The following is a 15,943-nucleotide window of genomic DNA, read 5'->3' as shown; positions in this document are numbered from 1 at the left end:
TAGTGCAGGCTCCGTGCGCACTGCTCCCATGGAGGTCAATAGAAGCCGTCCGATTCTCGGCCCGTCCGCATTGACATTGTGGACGGACTGCGGATTCCGTGGGAAAGCAGGAGTTGAGAAAAAAAAAAAGCACTGTGCACGTGCGTCGGCCGGCGCTTTTACACACATCCATAGTACAGAAAAAAGACAATGGGCACAGATACGCAGGGTCGGATTCTGCTGTGGGCTCCCACATGTGCAATCTGACCCACCCGTGGACATGAGGCCCCAGTAATGACCAAGCAGATTTATCTGGAATGTGTGTCCTCTTTCTGCGCCGCTCTCTCTTGCCCTCTCCCGGATTCTGCGCTGAGAGTCTTGGCTACAGGTGGGGCAACCCCAGCATTCACCTCCCTCTGTCCCGCTGTGGACGGTCATGCTGCAAAACGCAATCTGCAATCTTCTGCAAGAAGTAAAAAGAAAAGCGCGTGCCGTGAACCTGAGGCCTTAGGCCCTATGTCCACAGGTGGGTTTGATTTGCGGAATCCGAGCAATTCCATGGAGATGCATGGTTGTCCGCAAATGGATTAAAGCATGCGGATTTGATTTGCGGACCTTCTGGTCCAGAAAACAAATCGCAGCATGCTCCATTTTTCTGCGGATCCCACACGGAGAGCTTCCATTGAAATCAATGGAAGCTGTCCGATCCGCGGCACATCCGGGCACTGATATCCGCGACACTGACATTGCGGATATGCCGCGGATCCACGGGAAAGCAGGAGAGTCAAAAAAGAAACAACAAAACTACTGCGCATGTCTGGCAGCGAGTCGTGAGGACCATGCGCAGACAGTGAACCCAGAAGGGAAGGGATCCGCGTGTATGCCGCTGTCGGGGAAATGCAGGTAAGCAGGGCTCACTGGCCCGCAGCAGTGCTGGATTCCTTGTGTGCCGTTGACATGAGGCCATAAGGTGATTCTTCCACTTCTGTATAGTTCCTTAATAGCAGATTGGCAGGGGTCCACCGTCTGTGACCTCCTACCCCGCGATCAGCACTACCCCGGGGCCCAGAGTTGTCTTTCCGCCAGAAGCAGATAGCTCTGTACGTCGCACGGTGGCTATGACTGATGTCCCAATGGATCAGACTCGGTATATGATATCAGGCAGGTCCTGGCAGAACGGCAGCTCTATATACATAGCGACCAGCCTGGGGCAACAGCTTATGGTGGGGGCTTCTGGATGGCAGATCCTCGGGGCAGGTCATCAGTAGCCACAGGTGGGAGGAACCCTTTTAAGTAGCTTTGCAAATCCTCTGCTTTACTGATGTAGATTTCACGTCTTCTAATAAAGAGCTGCTTTCAAAAGTTTGCTGGTTTCCCTTATAAAACAGAAGGCCTACTTCTACCCTTGTAGTCACATGTGCGATGGAAGGGCTTACTTCAAAATCTGCTTCTAATAAATGGATTGATTTATTTTTTGTATAAATTCTTTATTTATACATTTTGGGGTGGATTTATTGTATCCACCGTAACAAATGGGTTTTAAAATCTGCAGCATAATTGACATACTGCAAATTCAACATCTGCACTGCAGGTCAATTTACTGTGCGTTTTTTTTTTTTTTTAGCAACGTGCTAAGGGCTTATTCAGACGACCGTATATCGGCTGGGTTTTCACACCCAGCCGATATATGGCGTCCCTCTCTGCAAGGGGAGCAGTGCTCTGAGCTCCCGCCCCCTCTCCGCCCCTCGCCGCTCTTTGCAATGGGAGAGGGTGGGATGTAGCTCCGCCCCGTGCCGTCCCTCCCATTGCAAATAGTGGCGAGGGGCGTATAGAGGGCAGGAGCTCAGAGCACTGCTCCCGGCTCTTCCAGCCTCCTCCCCTGCAGAGAGGGACGCCGTATATCGGCCGGGTGTGAAAACCCAGCCTATATACGGTCGTCTGAATAAGCCCTAATGGGATTTGTCAAAAGCCAATTCGCTTTGCTGCTACGGTAATATTTTTCCAGCCAATTTCAATGTGGAAAGCCGCAGCATATCCGCCAAGTGTGAACATACCCTTAGTCTGACTCTGATCTGGAGTCCAAAAAATGTGTAACAGGAACTCACTGGCTTTTGAATTTAGCTTTGGGTGTGAATGGGGAAGAACGCTCCCAGGTACTTTTACACGCCATGTAGTTTATTTGGTCCATCGGTATTGATAGGAGGACATCCTGCATTCATGCCAACTGCCTTGTGACAAAGGCAGGTCATATGACCTTATTATTTTGTAATGTGTAACTTTCGGCGCCCGCTCGTATGAAAGTGGAGCCTTTGAAGCGGACATCAGAAACAAACATAAACCCTTCTGTTCAGTTTCATCACCGATTGACTGTAATGTAGTGGAAGGGTTCTTTCCATTTGATTTCCAATATTCTTTTCGTGGGAGCAATAGCACAGCAGTGTGCACTATCATTTACATTTAGGCTACCTGCACACGAGCGAGCGCCATATCATGGCCTGATGTCGTGCTCTGCAACATGCATTTTACCCGCGGGTACCAGGGGATTTCCAGGCATTGCATCTGTGAAATTCCGATCTTCCCCCGCCATGGAGGATCACCAGTGTTTCCAATTGATTTCAAAGGGAAACCTCACATTGCATGGTATGCGATGCATTAAAGGTCCCATTGAAAGCAATAGACGATGCCTTCCAAGAAACGAGAAAAGATTGGACATGCCATCGCTCATGTATGTGACTCCATTCAAAAGACTGTGATGTACATTCACACAAGATTTATTCACCTTGCAACGCACAAATCTCGCGCAAGTTTCTGAGCCATGTGAAAGCGGCCTTAGAAAAAGGAAAACCGAGCTCAACTAAACATGCTGCTCCTCAGATAGTGGAGGTAAACCGAAAATAAAAGTGCAGATGTGAATGAGCCCTTACTAGAATAATCCACCGTTAGCATATAGATAAGTGGCTTTCTTCAGCTTCCATCTCAGTGGCTGCTTCCCCGGACATGTACACAGCTGACGCCATGTTTCATTCCTACGCCTCCTTGTTCCTGTTGTACATGACATTTCGCCGGCCTCCAGGGAAGTTGTCACCATTTGATAAGTATCTTCTCTCTCTTTCAAGGACATGGCATGAAAACGGCATGACGAGAGGAACAGAATATGGGAATACAACAAATAATTCCCACAACCACATGTAAAGCAATGGCAACAATATAGAATAAACCATGAAGAATACCAGGACTCCAGTCTCCAACAATACAGAACCAACTTACCGGATTAAGACTGCTTAACCACCCACAAGTAAGGTTAGTCCAAGGTACTTCTTTATGCTTGACTTTATAGGGAACCTGTCACATCCCCATAGCACCATAAACTCCATTTTGGTGCTGTTGGTGGATGTGACAGGCAGCCAGGGGATGTTCATTTTTTATACTCAACTGCTCCGGCGATCCGGCGATGTCTCCTTCTGGAGTTGACACACAAGACGAAAATCCAACACTTTTCAGAGTCCCGCGCACGCTCTCCTATACAAGTTCACGAAAGAGCACGTGCTATTGACTCTGAAAAGAGTTGGATTTTCATGCCGCACATCGGCTTCAGAGGGGGACACCGCAGGAGCAGGTTAGTATGAAAAATACATTACCCGGCTCCCTGTCACATCCCCTAACAGCATCATAACTTAAAGGGGTGGTCTCGCGAAACCAAGTGGGGTTATACACTTCCGTATGGCCATATTAATGCACTTTGTAATATACATCGTGCATTAAATATGAGCCATACAGAAGTTATTCCACTTACCTGCTCCGTTGCTAGCGTCCTCGTCTCCATGGTTCCGTCTAAATTCGCTGGCAGCTTGCTTTTTTAGACGCGCTTGCGCAGTCCGGTCTTCTCCTTTCAGCACGAGCCGCTTCAGTGTGCTCCCCGCTACAGCTCTTCTGCGCATGCGCAGACGAGCTGTCACTGCTCGGGAGCGCGCTGGAGCGGCCATTCTGTACCTCTGTTAGAGGAAGGTGCAGAGCTGCCGAGCTGTCCGGAGAAGCCGCCCAGCTGTCCCGCCGTCCAGCTGTCCTGGTAAGTGATGGGCCGGGGGGGCTGCCGCTGCGCCGGGCTGCGCCGGGGGGGGGGGGGGGGGGGGGCTGCCGCTGCGATGTTGGGGCTGTCGCTGCGATGGGGGGGGCTGTCGCGCCGGGGGAACTAGCGCTGGGCCGGGGGGGGGGGCTGTCGCTGCGCCGGGGGAACTAGCGCTGGGCCAGGGGGGCTGCCGCTGTGATGGGGGGGGGGGGGGGGCTGCGCCGGTTACCTTCTGCCTGGCGGTGGGTGACTGGTCGGCCGTGTTCACTCCAGGGGTCCGGTCGGCGGCTGCGGGGCGTCGTGTTGTCATGGAGACACAGCTGGCAGCGTCTCGGGAGCGCGCACGTCGGGCTGCAGCGAGCGAAGGGAAAAGAGCCGGCGGCCATCTTGGGGAAACTTTTATAAGTTGCTGGAACGGTAAGTACAAACCAGCTAGAAATGTCATTTACAGGGGGGCTTAGTAATGTGTACTTAATGGGGGGGACTGGGCAAAAAAAAAATTCACTGCTTCCTCGAGACATCTCCTTTAAGGCCCATTTACATGCAGCGATTATCGTTTAAACTTCGTTCAAACGATGCTGTATGAGCGATAACTGTTGCGTGTAAACGCTGCGGCTAAACAATGATTTTTAAGGTGAGCTTAAAATCCATTGTTCAGCCGCAGAGAGATAACGGGGACCGCATGCTGTGTCCTGCACAGGAGTCGGAGATTACATTATATTCTGCCGACAGCCCCTATGAGAATAATGGAGCGTTGCGCAGAGTCAAGACCACATGCTGGGCTCTGCAAACAGTTCCTGGAGGTCCTTTTACATGCAAGTGAAGCTGAAAAAAAAGTGCTAATGAACATTAGTGTTCATTAACACTTTATGCAAAACGATCGCTAAAACTGTCAATCCTTCAATTGTTTGAAAGATTGTCTTGGTGTGTAAATGGGCCTTTAGTTTACGGTGCTGCAGGGACATTGTAAGATCCCTTTAGATTCCTCCTTCAGTTGTTATACCTTGTCTTACATGTTGGATAACTGTATCTTCTACTTTGGTGTCATTTAAGATGTGATTACAGCAGACAGTACAAATTCCACCCTGGTCTGCAGTGTGATAAGTCGGTGCAGAATGAGTTCCTTTATAATCATCTGAAGTTCAGCAGCAACTTCTCTAGATGTCCTCCATATTGTTCAGTAGTATTATGGAATATGTCAACTAATGGTGGCTTTACACAGGATGAAAAATCACTCAAAAGAGCAAATGCAGATTATAGTTGTTCTGTGTAAACAAGGCCACCAGCAAGGTGACAGGTGATAATTTACTCACTAGTTACTAATTGTTTAGTTTCGGCTCATCTAAAAAATAGTTGCCGATTGGTTAACCCCTTTCCGTAAGTCATACGACTATGTAAACGTCCTAATTGCCTATGCCCAGTGCAGTTAGGACATATATAGACATCCATGGTATAGTCTGTGTCTGGAGGAGGCTCAGGAGTCAAGCCCACGCCATACACAGTGGCTATCGTCTGTCTTTGACAGTGGACACCCACTCACAACAGTCGCAATCAGAGGTAACACGGATCGCAGCTGCTAACCCTTTAAATTCCATCGTCAATTCAGACAGTGGCATTTAAATGTCCCAAATGGTCTCGCTGTCATGAGATAATGGGGGTGTTGTGCAGGTGTCATGTTAGGCTGGGGCCTTCTGAAGGCCACCTGGGCTGCAATGATGGTTTGCCTATTAACCCCTTGAGTGGCACGCCCGGAAATTTTCCGGGACGAGCTCCACTGCTCATAGCAACATAGCCCGGAAGGTTTCCGGGCTATGTATCACTATGGGAGCTGCAGAGCACAATGCCACAAGCTGTGACATTGTGCTCTGCCTGCACTGTCCCAAAGAGAACAAATCAAGGGCTTTGAAAAACCAGCAGAAGATATTGCCGATATGCCGGCAATCTCCTGCTTTGTTTACAGGTTGCCATAGAGACTATCGGCTTGTCAGAAGCAAGCCGATGGTCTCTGTGGCAGGGAGAGCTTGGTGCTTGGCTATCAGAGAACAGCTAGGTACCAGCTCTTACAGCAGAGATCAGAGAAAACCTCCGAACTCTGCTGTGTTAACCCTTTACATGCTGCAGTCTATGTGACTGCAGCATGTAAAGGGCTGTCACTGCAGCATGTAAAGGACTGTCACCATCGGACCCCGGAATGTGATCAGGGGTCCTGATGGGTCCCTGTGGAAGTCCCCTAAAGGGACAAAAAAAAAATTTAAAAAATTATAAAAAAAATAATAAAAACACTTGTCTCCCTTTACTTTGTAAACAATCAAAAATACAATCACACATGTGGTATCCATGTGTCGTAATGACACAGAGAAGGAAGTTAATACATTATTTAACCCCTTAATGACATGGCCCCTTTTTTTCTTTTTTCCCCATTTCTTTTTTTCCTCCCCACTGTTTAAAAAATCACAACTTGTCCCGCAAAAAACAAGCCCTTATATGGCCATGTCAATGGAAAAATGAAAAAGTTATGGCTCTTGAGACGCAACTGCAAAATTAGTTGAAATTCAATCATTAGACCATTTTAAAAAACCTGCCCTGGTGGGCACGACAGGATGGTAGGAAACCCGACACTCAAGGGGTTAAGACCGGCTTGTGGCACGTCTTAATAGGAAGCCTGTTAAAATACAGTATAATACAGTAGTATAGTGCTGCATAATACTCTATAAACGATCGAAGTATCACAAGTTCAAGTCCTCCGTGGGGACTGAAGAAGAAAAAAAGTGAAATAGTCTTTAATTACTACAAAAAAATTAAATATTAAGAGTTTAAAAGAACCCCATTCTCCCAGCTGTCGCCTCAAAAAAATTAAAAACTGCGCTTTTTTTTTTGGGGTCACCGAGAAAAAAAAAAAAAAAAATCTAACCCAAAATGATACATGAAAAAAAAATAAAAATGAGTGCTCACTAGAGATGAGCGAGCACCAAAATGCTCGGGTGCTCGTTACTCAAGTCGAACTTTCCGCGATGCTCGAGAGTTCGTTTCGAGTAACGAACCCCATTGAAGTCAATGGGCGACTCGAGCATTTTTGTATATGACCCATGCTCTGCTAAGGTTTTCATTTGTGAAAATCTGGAAAACCCAAGAAAGTGATGGAAAGGACACAGAAACGGATAGGGCAGGCGAGGGGCAACATGCTGGGCTGTATCTCAGGTTCCCAGGTCCCACTATTAAGCCACAATAGCGGCAAGAGCGGGCCCCCCCCCTAACAATTTTTACTTCGGACAAACCCTCATTAGCAAGGCACACCTTAGCTAAGCACCACACTACCTCCAACTAAGCACAATCACTGCCCACGGGACACACCGCTGCCTCTTCTCCTGGGTTACATGCTGCCCAAACCCCCCCCCCCCCCCGCACGACCCAGCGTCCGCAGAGCACACAAAAGTGTCCCTGCGCAGCCTTCAGCTGCCCTCATGCCACACACTGACTGCATAGCCACACCACCCTCATGTCTATTTATAAGTGCGTCTGAGGCACACACTGCAGAGGGTTGGCAGGGCCAGGCAGCGACCTTCTTTAACCCCTTAACGACCAGCCCATAGTGTTTTTACGTCCTCCCGAAGTGGGCTCTATTCTCTGAGGACGTAAAAACATGCTTCCTGCAGAGAATAGTGCCCCTCGGGCTGTGGACGTGACAGCTCCATGCTGTCGGTGTCTGCAGGTAGCTGACAGCATGGAGCTGTCATCCCGGGCTGTTCGGAGCCCCCCCCCGGCATTGCGATCGGCGCTATGCAATGGATAGCGCCGATCGCAAAAAAAGTAAATAAAAGTACATAAAAGTTAAAGATTCAGCTGCTCTGATGGATCGGATCCATCGGAGCAGCTGAAATTACTCACCGAGGTCTGGCACGCTGCTCCCCGCTCTCCTGCCGCTCCGGGGCCCGAAGCCGGTCTTCTGCGCATGCGCGCCAGGCGGCATTACGTCAGCCGCATGCGCAGAAGGCCCGGCGGCGCGGGAGATTTAAATTCTCCTGGCTCCCGGCTCCTGTAGGTAGCCGGGAGGCAGGAGATGTCAGCGGGGACTGCGGTGAGCGGTCCCCGGTACCGCGATCGCCGTTATCCAATGGTTAGCGGCGATCGCGAAAAAGTTAAAAAAAAGTTTTTAAAAAGTCAGTTTCACCTCCCCTCATGGATCGGATCCATGAGGGGAGGTGAAAATACTCACCCCCAGTCCTCAGCGGTGTCCCGATGTTCCGGGACCCGAATCCCCGTCTGCGCATGCGCGCCCGATGATTGACATCGGGCGCGTGAACAGACGGGCTCGAGCCCCGGGAAATTTAAAATCCCTCTGCTTCTGGCTGCCATGTGTAGCTAGGAGCAGAGAGATTATACCGGGGACATGATCACTGTCATCCAATGGATGACAGTGATCATGTAAAGTGAGAAAAAAGTGTAAAAAAGTTAAAAAAAAAAAAGTAAAAAAAAGTTTTTAAAAGTTTAAAAAGCGTACGTTTCATCTCCCCTCATGGATCATATCCGTGAGGGAGGATGAAAGTACGTACCTAAGGCCCCCAGATTTATCCGCGGACCTTACCACAGCTTCTGCACACGCGCCCGTCGCCAAAATGGCGGGCGCATGCGCAAAAGCTGTGGATTGCCAGGATAATTTAAATTCTCCCTGCTCCTGGCTACAAAACGTAGCCAAGAGCATGGAGATTTAATGGGGGTCTGCGGTGAGCGGTTCCTGGTCACGTGTTCGCCATTATCCAATAATGGCGATCACGTAAAAGTAAAAAAAAAAATTTGAAGTTTCATCTCCCCTCACTGATGCGATCGGTGTGAGGAGATGAAACTTTTTACCGGAGGCCTGCGTATTTGAATCCCGACGCGATCTTCCTCCGTGGACCTTCCAGGATTCTGCACATGCGATTGCCGGCAAAAAGCCGGACACATGCGCAGGAGTCAGGGAGCCCAGGAAATTTAAAATCTCCTTGCTCCCAGCGACCAACGGTCACAGAGAGCCTGGAGCAGTGACGGGTGGCCTAGTTGAGCGGTCCCCGGTCACGTGATAAAAAGGTAGCGATCTACCTTTGGCCGGTCTCACATGACCGGATAGGAATGACGGATTCCGCATGCGTCTGATCCGTGGTAATACGCAGATCAATCGCATTGGATTACACAATTCCGCTCACATTAGCAGGTCGGAATTGCGTAATCCACTCGCAGAAAAGAGAACGCAGCAGGTTCTATTTTACTGCGGATATCGGCAACATAGAGCCCATTGTGCTCCATGGTCGCGGATATACCCGCAGTCCATACGCAACTACATTGTATACGGGCTGCGGGTACCCGCGTCATCGCTAAGCGATGGTGCGGGAAATACAAACAAAGGTGTACTGTGCATGACCGCCTGTGTGAGTACGCAGTTATGCGCAGTACATTACGCAGCCGTACGCAGGGTCACAGCCGGGCTCACAGATGGGATCCGCTGTGGGCCTCCGCAAGCGGATTCCGCCTGCACCCGCGTGAGCCCGGCGTTATTCAGACCGCTACCTGTGATACGTATTTTACAAGAAGCCCCGGGAACGCTCGCTTTCCTGCAGTTCCAGGAGCACCTTGTTGAGCGCCTTCTGTGTGAGACCGCCGCACCTCATCAAGCTTACGGAGACTCACGGAACGCCACTTTTTACACCCCATACCCGCCACTGAGGTCATGAAATACCCCCAAAAAGCATGAGAGGAGGGGGGGGGGGATACCCGGTTTTATTGCCCCATGGGCCCATTCCAACCAGCCTCCGTAATTACCCCTGTCTTCGGAAATACTACACAGTTCACATTTTTACTTTTATCTAAGATTTGCGAACGCCAAAAAGGGCGCGGAGGGGGAGGGGGGGAATTTTTAGGGAGTCAATCTTTATTCTGTACAAATAAGCAATGGGGCCTGGAATTTATTCAGTTGTGCCCTAAAATCCAACAGGTGTTCCGTCCTTTATAGGCCTTGCCATGCGTCCTGTAAGTAGATTAGGGCCACAATGGGTATGTTTCTGAACTCGGGACAAACGGGGGTATCCATTTTGGGGTGAACGTCTTCATTCCTATGCACACTGTACAAAAAAACTGTTTTTAAATTGAAAAAATTGCCAAAAAAATTGAAAATCGTAACTTTTTCCTTCTGCTTTGCTTAGATTCATTCAAATACTGTGGGGTCAAAATACGCAGTACACCCCTAGATGAATTCGTTAAGGGGTCTAGTTTTCAAAATGGGGTCATTTGAGGGGGTTCTTTATAGTTTTGGCCGCTCAATGGCTCTATAAGTGGGCAATGGGGCCTGAAATTTATTCAGTGGTACCCTGAAATCCAACGGGTATTCCTTTCATTGTAGGCCTAGCCATGGGTCCTGTAAGTCTATTAGGGCCACAATGGGTATGTTTCTGAACACGGGACAAACAGGGGTATCCATTTTGGGGTGAAAGCCTTCATTTATATGTGTGCTGTACAAAAAAAACTGTTTTTAAATTGACACAATAGCCCAAAAAATGAAAATCCTATTTTTTTCCTTTTGCTTTGCTTAAATTTATTCAAAAACTGTGGGGTCAAAATATGCAGTACATCCCTAGATAAATTCGTTAAGGGGTCTAGTTTTCAAAATGGGGTCATTTGTGGGGGTTCTATATGGTTTTGGGCGCTCAAGAACTCTACAAGTGGGCAATGGGGCCTAAAAGGACTTCAAGCAAAATCTATGTTCTGAAAGCCACCAATTACTCCTTTTATTTTGGGCCCTGTTGTGCATGTGGACATAAGATTAGGGCCACAATGGGTATATTTCTGAAAACAGCACAAACAGGGGTATCCATTTTGGGGTGTAAGTCTTCCTTCATATGTGTGCTGTACAAAAAAAGCTGTTTTTAAAATGACAGAATTGCCAAAAAAACAAAAATCCAAATTTTTTCCTTTTGCTTTGCTTGAATTTATTCAAAAACTATGGGGTCAAAATGCGCAGTACACCCCTAGATAAATTCGTTAAGGAGTCTAGTTTTCAAAATGGGGTCATTTGTGGGGGTTCTCTATGGTTTTGGGCGCTCAAGAACTCTACAAGTGGGCAATGGGGCCTAAAAGGACTTCAAGCAAAATTTGTGTTCCGAAAGCCACCGGTCGCTCCTTTCATTTTGGGCTCCGTTGTGTATCCAGACATAAGATTAGGGCCACAATGGGTATGTCTCTGAACACGGGACAAACAGGGGTATCCATTTTTGGGTGCAAGTCTTCCTTCATATGTGTGCTGTACAAAAAAAGCTGTTTTTAAAATGACAGAATTGCCGAAAAAACGAAAATCACAATTTTTTCCTTTTGCTTGGTTTGAATTCATTCAAAAACTGTGGGGTCAAAATATGCAGTACACCCCTAGATAAATTCCTTAAGGGGTCTAGTTTTCAAAATGGGGTCATTTGTGGGGGTTTTCTATGGTTTTGGGCGCTCAAGAACTCTACATGTGTGCTATGGGGCCTAAAAGGACTTCAAGCAAAATTTCTGTTTTGAAAGACACTGACTACTCCTTTCATTTTGGGCCCTGTTGTGGACTCAGATATAACAATAGGGCCACAATGGGTATATTTCTGAACACGGGAGAAATAGGGGTATCCATTTTGGGGTGTAAATCCTCATTTTCATGTAAACTATAGGAAAAAAATATGTCTTTAAAATGACAGATTTGCAAAAATATGAAATTTTACTTTTTCTCCTCTAAATTGAATTAATTCCTGAAAAAAAACTGTTGGGTCAAAATACTCATGACACCCCTCAGTGAATACATTAAGGGGTGTAGTTTTTAAAATGAGGTCATTTGGGGGGGTATCTATTATTCTGACACTCATGAGCCTTTCCAATCTCGGCTTGGTATAGGAAAACAAAGTGTTCCTCAAAATGCTAAAAAGTAATGTTAAATTTGTACGTCTCCTAAATAGTTAAAAAAAAACGAACGTTTTTCCAATGTGCGCCCAAAATAAAGTAAACGGGTGGAAATATAAATCTTAGCAAAAATTTCTATATTATGTTTGCACATATTTAAGATATTGCAGTTGGAAATGTGAAAAAATGACGATTTTTTCAAAATTTTCCCAATTTTGGCGCTTTTAATAAATAAACACAATTTCTATCGGTCTATTTTTTCCGCCTAAATGAAGCACAACATGTGGCGAAAAAACAATGTCAGAATCGCTTGGATATGCAAAACCTTTCTGGTGTTTTTCCATGTTAAAGTGACACATGTCAGATTTGCAAAATTTGGCCTGGTCATTAAGGCGCAAACAGGCTTGGTCACTAAGGGGTTAAAAGAGGCGGGGCGATAGCCCACAATGCTGTACAGAAGCAATGAGAAATTCAATCCTGTGCCACCTCCATCAGGAGCTGCACACGTGGGCATAGCAATGGGGAATCCATGTGCCACACAGTATTCATTCTGTCAAGGTGTCGCATAGCTCAATCCACACTGCAAGGGGAAAGCCGTCTGCACTCTGCCCCCTACCCAAGTCAGTCAGTGTCTTTGTGCCAGACAGGTCAAACACCGCGATGGGAACTAAGTTTGCACCAACAGCATAGGTGGGTCCTAGGCAACCCAAGACATGAACAATTAATAAATCTGAGCGGCCAAACATGGCAGACTTGCACCGCGCCCACGACATAGGCCTTGGCCCACAGCTTCAGCAATCGTAGCCAGGAAGCGGACTTTCACTGCACCCAGGACATAGGCCTCTGCACAAACCCTCAGCAATCGCCGGCCTACAGCGGACTCCAATGCTAGCGTAGCTGTGCACGTCTTATTAGCGCTGTATTGCTCCTGTAGTTTGTCCCAATGCAGTGCCCCGGATAGTAGAGCTAACGTCAGATTAAATACAGGTGGGCTTCGGCCCACACTGCATGCCCCAGTCAGACTGGGGTTTTTTATAAATAGACACCGGCAGGTACAACTCCCCTATGGGAAGTCCGTGTGGACCCACAGCATGGGTGGCTCCCTGGAACGCACCGGCGGTACATAAATAAATCCCATTGCAGTGCCCAGCACAGCTGAGCTAACGTCTGATTAAATACAGGTGGGCTTCGGCCCACACTGCATGCCCCAGTCAGACAGTTTTTTTTTTATAAATCGACACTGGCAGGTACAACTCCCGTATGGGAAGTCCGTGTGCACCCACAGCATGGGTGGCTCCCTGGAACCTAACGGCGCTACATAAATACATCCCATTGCAGTGCCCAGCACAGCTGAGCTAACGTCAGATTAAATACAGGTGGGCTTTGGCCCACACTGCATGCCCCAGTCAGACTGGGTTTTTTTATAAATAGACACAGGCAGGAACAACTCCCCTATGGGAATTGCGTGTGGACCCACAGCATGGGTGGCTCCCTGGAACCCACCGGCGGTACATAAATCCCATTGCAGTGCCCTGCACAGCTGAGCTAACGTCAGATTAAATACAGGTGGGCTTCAGCCCACACTGCATGCCCCAGTCAGACTGGGTTTTTTAATAAATAGACACAGGCAGGTACAACTCCCCTATGTGACGTCCCTGTGGACCTACAGCATGGGTGGCTCCCTGGAACCCACCGAGGGTACATAAATAAATCCCATTGCAGTGCCCTGGACAGCAGAGCTAACGTCACACTAAATACAGGTGGGCTTCGGCCCACACTGCATTCCCTAGTCAGTCTGGGTTATTTTTTGGGGGGCATGTACGTTGAACACCGCGATGGGAACACTTAGTGCACCCATAGTATGCACAGACCCTGTAATACTCCTGTTGCAAAGGTATAAGCTGACCCCACTAACAGTTATGTTGCAGAAGTCTAGGGAGACCCTATTAACACTTCTGTAGTAACAGTATAGACAGACCCCAGTAACATTTCAGTAGCAGCAGTATAGGCAGAGCCCAGTATCCGTTACATTTCAGTAGTAACAGTATCGACAGACCTCTGTAACATTTCCGTAACAGCAGTATAGGCAGAGCCCAGTATTAGTGGGATATCAGTAATAAGAGTATAGACAGATAGACAACACCTATGTGGAAAAGCTAGTATTTTCTGACACAAGAGAGGGGCATTTGATTGCAATGAAAAGGATACTCAAGGTACTGAAAGTCTGCACTCCTCCTCATCTCAAGCTGAAATATGAATATGAAAAGGCTTCATTCATATGGTTTCTGTTGTCCATTTCAAAGTGTTAGCAAATAGCAATCCAAGTTTCCGGCTACTACCACGCATCTTTCTTAGGAATTACCAAAGATGATCATCATCAGTCAGTCCAAAATCATTCAGGGAGTATGTAGGTCTCAGCTGGCCTGCTTCCACCAAGGGTCGGTGCCTGCTGCTACTCTGTCCCTTGCCCTGCAGGGAGGCTGTGTTCTATAGTCACCTGTATTCTGACCTCAGCTGTACGCTTATCTTTGAACTTAGCAGTACCAACAAGTTGGAAGCCACCATTGCTCTACCAGTCGGCTGAAAGCTTCAGCTAGGGATAACAGACTAGTACCGTGGTTTTATTTAGTTGGTTTTCGGAATGTGGCCAGGATTAAGTGGGCCGCGGCGGGGTGGGGGGTGGGGGTGGTGGTGTTATGTAGTGGGGGGCTTTCTTATTGTGTCATTTAAGGTGAAATTCTTGGACTGCCGCCAGACGGACCACAGCGAAAGCATTTGCGAAGAATGTTTTCATTGTTGGAGGAAGAGGAGGGGGATGTTTTTGAGGCAGTATGTGTCCTGTTCACGTGTCCGTGGTTATATGCACCTTCCCAGTAACCGCATTGCTGAAACATTGTCGCGCCTGGGGACCTAGTAGCGTGGTTTTATTTAGTTGATTTTCGGAATCTGGCCAGGATGAAGTTGTGGAGTGTGGACATAGTAGCGCGGTTTTATTTAGTTGGTTTTCGGAATTTGGCCAGAATTAAGTGGGCCGTGGCAGGGGGGTTGTGGGGGGCTTTCTTATTGTGCCGTTTAAGGAGAAATTCTTGGACTGCCGCCAGACAAACCACTGCGAAAACATTTGCCAAGAATGTTTTCATTGTTGCAGGAGGATGAGGGGGATGTTTTTGAGGCAGTACGTGTCCTGTGCACGTGTCCGTGGTTATATGCACCTTCCCAGTAACCGCGTTGCTGAAACATTGTCGCGCCTGGGGACCTAGTAGCGCGGCCTCGTCGTCATCATGTCTTTGGGAAGCCTCCGTTTCCACAACCCTGTAACATAGCAATAGCAGCAGTATAGGCAGAGCCCAGTATTAGTAACGTTTCTGTTGTAGCAGAATAGACAGGCCCCAGTAACATTTCCGTAGCAGCAGTATAGGGAGAGCCCACTATTAGTAACATTTCAGTAGTAGCAGTATAGACAGGCCCCAGTAACATTTCAGTAGTAACAGTAAGGACAGACCCCAGTAACATTTCATTGGCAGCAGTAGGTACAGACCCCAGTAACATTTCAGTTGCAGCAGTGCAGACAGACCCCTGTAACATTTCAGTAGTATCAGTAGGGACAGACCCCAGTAACATTTCATTGGCAGCAGTAGGGACAGACCCCAGTAACATTTCTTTGGTAGCAGTAGGGACAGACCCCAGTAACATTTCATTGGCAGCAGTAGGGACAGACCCCAGTAACATTTCAGTAGCAACAGTATAGACAGACCCCTGTAACATTTCAGTAGTAGCAGTATAGACAGGCCCCAGTAACATTTCAGTAGTAACAGTAAAGACAGACCCCAGTAACATTTCATTGGCAGCAGTAGGGACAGACCCCAGTAACATTTCAGTTGCAGCAGTGCAGACAGACCCCTGTAACATTTCAGTAGTATAAGTAGGGACAGACCCCAGTAACATTTCATTGGCAGCAGTAGGGACAGACCCCAGTAACATTTCATTGGCAGCAGTAGGGACAGA

General features: G+C 47.8%; 1 protein-coding gene across 2 annotated transcripts in view; it reads left to right on the top strand.

The window, feature by feature from the left end:
* Positions 1 to 15,943, top strand: part of MEGF8 (multiple EGF like domains 8) — a 93,878-nt gene that overhangs the window by 13,637 nt on the left and 64,298 nt on the right. The window contains exon 2 of one of the 2 annotated variants that reach the window (XM_066607122.1): positions 3,096 to 3,274. The gene's annotated coding sequence lies outside the window, so the exon portion shown is untranslated. Of the gene's footprint in view, positions 1 to 3,095; positions 3,280 to 15,943 lie in introns of both variants that reach the window. The other variant, XM_066607121.1, reaches the window with a different exon arrangement.

The sequence above is a fragment of the Eleutherodactylus coqui genome, chromosome 6, assembly GCF_035609145.1.
Source record: "Eleutherodactylus coqui strain aEleCoq1 chromosome 6, aEleCoq1.hap1, whole genome shotgun sequence".
In the NCBI taxonomy this organism is placed as follows: Eukaryota; Metazoa; Chordata; class Amphibia; order Anura; family Eleutherodactylidae; genus Eleutherodactylus; species Eleutherodactylus coqui.
Note: the sequence above shows the minus strand (reverse complement) of the source record. Positions and strands in the feature narration are given on the sequence as shown.